The sequence below is a fragment of the Oncorhynchus keta genome, chromosome 2 (assembly GCF_023373465.1).
Source record: "Oncorhynchus keta strain PuntledgeMale-10-30-2019 chromosome 2, Oket_V2, whole genome shotgun sequence".
NCBI lineage: Eukaryota > Metazoa > Chordata > Actinopteri > Salmoniformes > Salmonidae > Oncorhynchus > Oncorhynchus keta.
The window spans coordinates 16,281,954-16,291,953 of record NC_068422.1 but is presented as its reverse complement, the minus strand read 5'-3'; the positions used below and the strand labels follow the sequence as shown (position 1 = coordinate 16,291,953).

General features: G+C 44.5%; 1 pseudogene; it reads right to left on the bottom strand.

The window, feature by feature from the left end:
* LOC127913263 (slit homolog 1 protein-like) overlaps nt 1-10,000 on the bottom strand; it is a 106,840-nt pseudogene that overhangs the window by 94,872 nt on the left and 1,968 nt on the right.

Here is a 10,000-nt window from a genome sequence, read left to right as displayed (position 1 = left end):
GGAGATGAACCTGGAGAAGAGTCCTGTAAGCAAGCTGGTCCTGGGGCTCTGTTCACAAACACACCCCACAGAGCCCAAGGACAGCAGCACAATTAGACCCAATCAAATCATGAGAAAACAAAAGATAATTACTTGACACATTGGAAAGACTTAACAAAAAACAGAGAAAACTAGATTGCTATTTGGCCCTAAACAGAGAGTACAAAGTGTCAGAATACCAGACTCAGTGAGCATAGCCTTGCTATTGAGAAAGGCAAACCTGCTCTCAAGAGAAGACAGGCTATGTGCTCACTGCCCACAAAATGAGGTGGAAACTGAGCTGCACTTCCTAACCTCCTGGCAAATGTATGACCATATCAGAGACACATATTTCCCTCAGATTACACAGATCCACAAAGAATTCGAAAACAAACCCAATTTTGATAAACTCCCATATCTACTGGGTGAAATACCACAGTGTGCCATCACAGCAGCAAGATTTGTGACCTGTTGCCACGAGAAAAGGGCAACCAGTGAAGAACAAACACCATTGTAAATACAACCCACATTTATGCTTATTTACTTTCCCTTGTGTACATTAACCATTTGTACATCGTTGCAACACTGTATATATACATAAAATGACATTTGTAACTTCTGTATGTTAAATGTTGTGTATGTTAAATGTTTACTGTTCATTTTAATTGTTTATTTCACTTTTGTATATTATCTACCTCAATTGCTTTGGAAATGTTAACACATGTTTTCCTCCCAATAAAGCCCCTTGAATTGAATGAAGAGGGTGAGGTGGGGGCAGAGAAGGGGCAGTGGTATTTGAAGTTGCCACAGACAGAGAGGTGGTGGGCACAATGCTAGAGGAATTGAACATGGACAGAAACCCTGCCCACAGCGCCAGCCATATACAGTGATGTCAGCTCTCTGTGGTGAACAGTGAAACCACATTCACTATGTGTTAATGTGCTATAAAACCTGCTAGACGTTGGGAGAGGGAGGGATGGACTACATGAAAACCCTTGGTAAGGGATAAAGTACAGTACTATACTAAGCTGTAAATAGAGAGGAAGAATGAAAAGGAAAGAGAGTATGCCTCCAGGCTGTCTGGAGGGATATCGATTGGTCTGAGTCGAGCTGGCAGAGCAGAGAGGGAGATTGAGAGTATTTAAGAGAGAGTGATCGCACAGAGTGGAGAACAAGGAGTGAGACAGAGAGAGAGATGGAGGAGAATGAGGCAAGGAGAGAGGGGGAGCAGCAAGAGAAGTAAAGGGAAGAGAGAAATGAATGGTCACAGAGGTAGATGAAGAGACCGAGTACAGTCCCAAAACAGAGAGCGGGAGAGATAAAATAGAGACATGGAGAAATAGAGACACAGAGACCAGCCTTCCAGATAGATACACAGAGAGCTGGAGAGAGACAGATAACAGCATTAGAGATAGATAGTGAGAGAGAGAGAGAGAGAGAGAGAGAGAGAGAGAGAGAGAGAGATCTGGTGGTCTGGTGCTTCTGTCCCCAACCAAGGATGGCCTACAGCAGCATAGATCTTCTGCACAGATTCTGTCAGACCTGAGGCCCCTGACAGTACATCTCGGTAGAACTTGTGCATTGTGAATTGAACGAGTGAGCAGACCCCAGACCTCCACAACCATAAAAGGCAATAGTTTCTATAACTGATTCAAGTATTTTTAGCCCAGATCCTAATTGGTATGTCAAATGTTATGTTCCTTTTGATGGCATTGAAGGCCCTTCTTGCCTGCGTCTCTTAGATGCGTTCACAGCTTTGTGGAAGTTTCCTGTGCGTAGCTAATGTTTAGGCTGAGGTATGTATCGTTTTAGTGTGCTCTAGGGCAACAGTGTCTAGATGGAAAAAATATCCTCCATGTGCAATGCAAAACACAAATAATGCATGCAGATACCTTCTAATTATCAAAATTCAAAAAGGAGATGTTAAATTCTACAACCACCTAACAGGAAGTGATTCTAAACCTTCCATAACAAAGCATTCACCTACAGAGAGATGAACCTGGAGAAGAGTCCCAAACAAGCTGGTCCTGGGGCTCTATTCACAAACACAAACAGACCCCACAGAGCCCCACACAATTAAACTCAACCAAATCATGAGAAAACAAAAAGACACATGACACATTGGAAAGAATTAACAAAAAACAGAGCAAACTAGAATGCTATTTGGCCCCAAATTTAAGGAAAGCTTTGACTATGTACAGACTCAGTGAGCAAAGCGTTGCCATTGAGAAAGGTCAGTCGTAGGCAGACCTGCTCTCAAGAGAAGACAGGCTATGTGCACACTGCCCACAAAATGAGGTGGAAACTGAGCTGCACTTCCTAACCTCCTGCCAAATGTATGACCATATTAGAGACACATATTTCCCTCAGATTACACAGACCCACTAAGAATTAAAAACTCTACTGGGTGAAATACCACAGCCAATCACAGCAGCAAGTTTTAGACCTGTTGCCACAAGAAAAGGTCAACCAGTGAAGAACAAACACCATTGTAAATATAACCCATATTTATTCTTATTTATTTTCCCTTTTGTACTTTTAACTATTTGCACATAATATGACATTTGAAATGTCTTTATTATTTTGGAACTTTGTGAGTGTAATGTTTACTGTTTATTTGTATTGTTTATTTAACTTTATTATCTACTTCACTTACCTGGCAATGTTACCATATGTTTACCATGCCAATAAAGCCCTTACAATGAATTGAGAGAGAGGGAAATGGAGAACAGCCATCCAGATAGATACAGAGAGAGAGAGAGAGAGAGAGAGAGAGAGAGAGAGATCTAGAGAGAGAGAGAGAGAGAGAGAGAGAGAGAGAGAGAAGAAGAGAGAGAGAGAGAAAGAGAGAGAGAGATTATCCCATGGACTTGAATTGAGAGAGTTGGACAGCCTTCCAGATAAAGCCCCTTGCAGAATTGAGAGAGACAGAGAAGAACAGCCTTCAGATAGAGGCAGACAGGGAGAGAGACAGAGAGAGAAACAGCCCAGATAGAGCCTTAGAGATAGATACAGAGAGAGAGAGAGAGAGAGAGAACAGCCTTCAAATAGATACAGAAGAGACAGCAGAGAACAGCCTTCCAAATAATAGATAGATAGATACAGAGAGAGCGAGAGTCAAAGAGAACAGCCTTCCAGATAGAGAGAACAGCCTTCCAGATAGAGAGAACAGTCTTCCAGATAGAGGTGCAGACAGAGAGAGAACAGCCTTAGAGATAGATACAGAGAGAGAACAGCCTTAGAGATAGATACAGAGAGAGAACAGCCTTCAGATAAAGAGAACAGCCTTCCAGATAGAGGTGCAGACAGAGAGATAGATACAGAGAGAGAATAGCCTTAGAGATAGATACAGAGAGAGAACAGCCTTAGAGATAGATACAGAGAGAGAGACAGAGAGAGAACAGCCTTAGAGATAGATACAGAGAGAGAGACAGAGAGAGAACAGCCTAGAGATAGATACAGAGAGAGAGAGAGAGAGAGAACAGCCTTAGAGATAGATACAGAGAGAGAGAGACAGAGAGAGAACAGCCTTAGAGATAGATACAGAGAGAGAGAGAGACAGAGAGAGAACAGCCAGTAGAGATAGATACAGAGGGAGAGAGAGATAGAGAGAGAACAGCCTTAGAGATAGATACAGAGAGAGAAACAGCCTAGAGATAGATACAGAGAGAGAGAGAACAGCCTTAGAGATAGATACAGAGAGAGAGAGAGAGAGAGACAGAGAGATAAACAGCCTTAGAGATAGATACAGAGAGAGAGAGTCAGAGAGAGAATAGCCTTAGAGATAGATACAGAGAGAGACACAGAGAGAGAGAGATAGATACAGAGATAGATGAGAGAGAACAGCCTTAGAGATAGATACAGAGATAGAGAGTCAGAGAGAGAGAATAAATTAGAGATAGATACAGAGAGAGAATAGCCTTAGAGATAGATACAGAGAGAGAGACAGAGAGATAGAACAGCCTTAGAGATAGATACAGAGAGAGATTAGAGATAGATACAGAGATAGAGAGTCAGAGAGAGAACAGCCTTGAGATAGATACAGAGAGAGAGAGAGAGCAGAGAGAAAACATCCTTCCAGATAGAGAGAACAGCCTTCCAGATAGAGAGAACAGTCTTCCAGATAGAGGTGCAGACAGATGCCAGTCCCTCCTACCAGAGCAGCGGAACTTCTTGCTCTCTGATCTGCCCGATGCGTTTGTTGGCCAGTCGTCTGGGGCTGGCACAGCGTGCACCGCTGGTCTCTATTGGGTTGGAGCGAAGGTAGTCTGCCAGCCACTCAGGTTACAGTCACAGATAAACGGGTTCTGGGCCAGGTGACTGGAAATAGGAGGGAATTACATTTCAGGAATTGAAAAGGAGGGGTAGCAAATTCCATCTCAATTACATTTTTGTAAACCTTAAAAACTATATACATTGTACAGACATTCAATTCTCAAAAGTTGTCCCTTGCTGATGTCCTTGCTGTGTGACAGTTCAAATATGAACGTCTGTGCAATTGTGTGTGGCATAGGTTCTATGAGGTGGCAATCGAGGCCTAGGGTATGTGGTTCATTTGAGTGGTCAGAATACAGTGCAGGGATAAGGTAGAGGAGTTGTACTTCTTTTCACCAAATTCAGGTTAAACAAGAGGCTAGTTATAGACTGGAAACATCCCCCCCAGTGTGTGTGTGTGTGTGTGTGTGTGTACGTGTGTGTGTGTGTGTGTGTGTGTGTGTGTGTGTGTGTGTGTGTGTGTGTGTGTGTGTGTGTGTGTGTGTGTGTGTGTGTGTGTGTGTGTGTGACCCACAGCGTCTGTATAGCTCTGAGGGATGCGAAGGTGCCCTTGGCCACAGTCTGTATCTTGTTGTCATACAGAGACAGTAGAGAGATTCTGCAGGTCTGTGAATGCATTGGCCCGAACACAGTGGATCTTATTGGCATTCAACAACCTGAGAGAGAGAGAGAAGAGAGAGAGAGAGAGGGAGAGAAAGAGAGAGAGAGAGAGAGAGAGAGAGGGAGAAATAGAGAAAGAGAGATAGAGAGAGAGAGGGAGAGAAATATAGAAAGAGAGATAGAGAGAGAGAGGAGAGAGGGAGAGAGAGAGAGAGGGAGAGAGGGAGAGAGAGAGATAGAGAGAGGAGAGAGAGAGAGAGAGTTTTTCATACATATATTTACATGAGAGAGGAGAGAGGGAGAGAAATACAATAGAGATATTTTTACATGCCATGTCTATTACATAGGGATATAGGGAGAGAGATAGATATATATATATTATTTTTACGAGGGAGGGATAGAAATATATATATATATGAGATTTTTATATAAACAGAGAGAGAGATATAGAGATTTCTATACATATATATTTACATATATTTTTACAGAGATTTAGAGGGATTTACATATATTATATAGATTTAGATATATATATATACAGGGAGATAGTGGGGATGGACAGAGGGAAGATAGAAGGAGGGAAAAAGAAAATGGAAACCAGATACGGGGAGACGTGGAAAATCAATATAGGATGAGTGTCACAGAGAATAACTAGTATACTATTGTTTGTATACATTGTATACCATGTATACCATTATTTTGTGTACTTACAGTAGTTGCAGGGCATATAGTCCGTCGAACACTCTTGGGCAGCTCCATTGATCTTATTCCCATATAGGACTCTGTTAATATCAACAAATTGATATATTAATTAACAATCAATCAATCGCCCAATCAATAAGAAATTGTATTTATGTAAAAGCAGAGTGACTCACAGTGAGTTGAGGGATCTCAGGCCCTGGAAGGCATCAGGAGCTATTTCTGATATTTGGATTATTACTGAGATCTCTGGAGAGAGTGAGAGAGAGAGAGTGTGTGTGAGTGTGAGAGAGAGAGAGAGAGAGAGAGAGAGAGAGAGAGAGAGAGAGAGAGAGAGAGAGAGAGAGAGAGAGGTTTGTCTTTAGCCTCTGCCCAACTGTCATACAGTAGCTCTAACCTCTGACTCCAAGGACTCAACCAAGTCCTTACTGTACCATAAATGTATTATTGAAGTTTCCATTCAATAACTTCTAAAGCAGCCAATGATATTTGAGCAGAGGTATGCTGGACGACACTGCCAACCAATGAAAATCCAGAACAGTGTGATGTGTGTGGTTTATTAATGGGATGCAGGGCTGGGATCCATATGGAACAGGCTGTCTCTGTAAATGCCTGTTAACAGAATCCACAGACCACTGGCCACAAGCTAACCACTGGAGTGTGTGTATGTGTATGTGTGCGTGTGCGTGTGTGCATGTGTGTGTGTGTGTGTGTGTGCGTATGAGTGTGTGTATGTGTGTGTATGTGTGTGTGTGTGTATGAGTGTGAGTGTGTGTGTGCGTGCGTATGAGTGTGTGTGTGTGTGTGTGTGTGTGTGTGTGTGTGTGTGTGTGTGTGTGTGTGTGTGTGTGTGTGTGTGTGTGTGTGTGTGTGTGTGTGTGTGTGTGTGTGTGTGTGTGTGTGTGTGTGTGTGTGTGTGTGTGTGTGTGTGTTAATGGAGTGCACAGTGAAAAGGGAAATCTTTAAAGTGAAATCGTCATGTGTCTTTTTAAGATGTGAAATTATCCCATTTGAGGCTAATGTTAAACTAAGTGTTAAATAAGTAGCTATTTGTCTTTTTGCAAAAGCCTGATGTTTCATGGAAAATAAAGGTTACAGCATCTGATCTCAGACACACCTGTCATGTGCCAAGGGAACAACACAGTTCATATATGGGGTCATACAAACTGGGCCACGGTGAGCGTGTCTATTAGTGTGTTTTACACAGTGGGTTGCCCTGTCACCCTATTTTATATCTAAAGGGGTCTTTTAAGGATCTGTAGGGATCTGTCTTATTAGAGTGTGTTATTATTATTATTGTTATTGTATTAGAGGCTACAGGCTTTATTCTAGATCCAGAGCGCTTCCTTAACATTGAGACAACATACTTGTATTGTCAAAACAAACACTACAATGCAGAAGTAGGAGAAAACCTATTAACTCACTCTCCTATCATATCTGAGAGAGTATGATCGATTGAATTGGGGGTAGGAAGTCTAGGGAGAAGGAAGCTGACTAGTGGTGGCTATTCAGCAGCCTGATGGGTCTAGGGGTAGCAGCTATTGGCCAGTATAACAGTTTTTGCTCCTCTACTGCCCGCATCTGAGTGATGGAAGCAGGTAGAACAGGCCGTGGTTCGATTGGCTGAGGTCCTTGTTGATCCTCTTGGCCTTCCTGAGACACCTGGTGGAGGACAGGCCGTGTGCACCCAATGGTGTGTTCAGGCTGAGCGTACCACCCTCTGCAGAGCCTTGCAGTCTGTGGCGGGGGAGTTGCAGTATCAGGCGGTGATGCAGCCCGACCGTATGCTCTCGATGGTGCTCATGTAGAACACTGTGAGGGCCCTCGGGAACAAGCACGACAGTCGCTGAAGTCCATAATCAGCTCCTTTGTTTGCTGACATTGAGGGAGAGGTTGTTTACCTGGCACCACACCGTCAGAGTGCCTACCTCCTCTGCGAACTTGATGATGGAGTTGAAACTATGTGAGGCGACGCAGTCGAGCGTATACAGGGAGTACAGAAGGTGACTAAGGACACACCCTTGTGGGGTCTCCGTGTTGAAGATCAGTGTGGAGGAGATCATTTTGCCTACCATCACCACCTGGGGACTGCCTGTCAGGAAGTTCAGGAGTTCAGTCCCAGGGCCAGAGCTTTGTGGTGAGCTTAGAGGGCACTACGGTATTGAAGGCCGAGCTGTAGATCATGAACATTCCATTTGTCCAGGTGAGTGAGGGCAGTGTAATGGCGATTGATCATGAACATTCCATTTGTCCAGGTGAGTGAGGGCAGTGTGCAGCGTAATGGCGATTGCAATGGGCGGTAGTTCAATTGGGGAGGGTCGAGTGTGTTGGTTTAGGAGGTGATGTAGTCTTTGACTAGCCTCTCGAGGCACTTCATGATGACGGAAGTGACAGAAGTGAGTACTACGGTTGGTAATCATTCAGTTCAATTACTTTCTCTTTCTTGGGCACGGGGATGATAGTGGACACATTGAAGCTGGTGGGGATAACGCCTGAGCTAAAGAGAAAATGTCAGAAAACAAACAGCTTACTGGTCTGCACATGCTCTGAGGCGCGGCTAGGGATGCCGTCTGGACCAGCAGCCTAGCGAGGTGTTAACACGCTTGAATGACTTACATGCGTCCACCGTGGAGACCGTAGGCATGTATCCCTCGTTGTCCTCAGGGGCTCTCCTCGGCAGCTCAGAGTTGTTATGCTCTTAACGTGAGAAAAAGGTGTTTAGCTCATCTGGTAGGGCGGCGTTGGTGTCTGCGACGTGACTGGCTTTCTTTTGGTCATCCGTGATGAGTAGAAGCCCCTGCCACATACAACTCGTGTCTGACCCAATGGCTAGCAGGCATAAGTAGGGCAGAGAGGAGAGGATCAAACCTCAGTCTTCATTCGAGCACTCGCTAGTTGTGACCAGTAGCCCATGTATTTTAAGGGTAGGCTGGTTAGCGGCTAAGTTGTGAGGCTGAAATACTACTGGACCACCCCGTAAGTAGGGCAGAAAGGGGAGAGAAACAGAAGAGGAGAGGAGGAACAAACCCTCAGTCTTCATTCCAGCACTCTTTCATTTCCCCCATATCATATAATATAATCATCATATCCATAATCATCTCTGCCACAGTTTACATTCAGACAGACACTCTAACCAGGCTGAGAATACCAGTGGGCAGCACTGAAACATGAGAGGTGTTATTACTGTGGAGAGGTTTCAGCTTGTAGCTTTCTGTAGCCTTCTGCAGCCATCACCCCTGTACCTCTTCCTGCTCTTAGTCTGGACATGGTAGTTTGGGGTTGTGACATGAAACTGAGAAGTGTACTTAGTGTACTTCAGCCCTAGAGGAAGTGTACTTAGTGTACTTCAGCCCTAGAGGAAGTGTACTTCGCGTACTTTAGCCCTAGAGGAAGTGTGCTTAGTGTACTTCAGCCCTAGAGGAAGTGTAGTTAGTGTACTTCAGCCCTAGAGGGAGTGTGCTTAGTGTACTTCAGCCCTAGAGGAAGTGTACTTAGTGTACTTCAGCCCTAGAGGAAGTGTACTTCGCGTACTTTAGCCCTAGAGGAAGTGTGCTTAGTGTACTTCAGCCCTAGAGGAAGTGTAGTTAGTGTACTTCAGCCCTAGAGGGAGTGTGCTTAGTGTACTTCAGCCCTAGAGGGAGTGTGCTTAGTGTACTTCAGCCCTAGAGGACGTGTACTTAGTGTACTTCAACCCCAGAGGAAGTGTGCTTAGTGTACTTCAGCCCTAGCGGAAGTGTACTTAGTGTACTTCAGGTCTAGAGGAAGAGTGCTTAGTGTACTTCAGCCCTAGAGGAAGTGTACTTGGTGTACTTCAGCCCTAGAGGAGTGTACTTAGTGTACTTCAGCCCGAGAGGAAGTGTACTTAGTGTACTTCAGCCCTAGAGGAAGTGTACTTAGCGTACTTCAGCCCTAGAGGGAGTGTGCTTAGTGTACTTCAGCCCTAAAGAGCAGCTTATATACTTACATCCTGCGCAGCTTCTTGTAGGGAGAGAAGGTTCCAGGAGGAACTGACTTGATCCCATTCTGCTCCAGACGACTAGAGAGGAAAGGGGGAAAGATGGGGAAAAGAAAAGTATCGATACCATCAGGTCATAAACCAACAACAGAGTCCACTATAGAAACAAAGCAGAGTAGTCATACATCACTGCCGACACATGGTAATTGGTCAGCTGTTGCCAACTATCTTAATCCCTGCTGTGTGTATGTGTGTGTGTCTGTGTGCGTGCACGTGCATCTGCGTGTGTCTTTCCCCTCCCCTGGTTCATTAATAAAGATCTCTTCCTGTCCTGTGTGTGAGTCATAACATCTCCTCTGGAAAAATAAACAGGTCTGGAAAAGAGAGGACCAGGGAGAGACATGGAGGAGAGAGGACCAGGGAGAGACATGGAGGAGAGAGGACCAGGGAGAG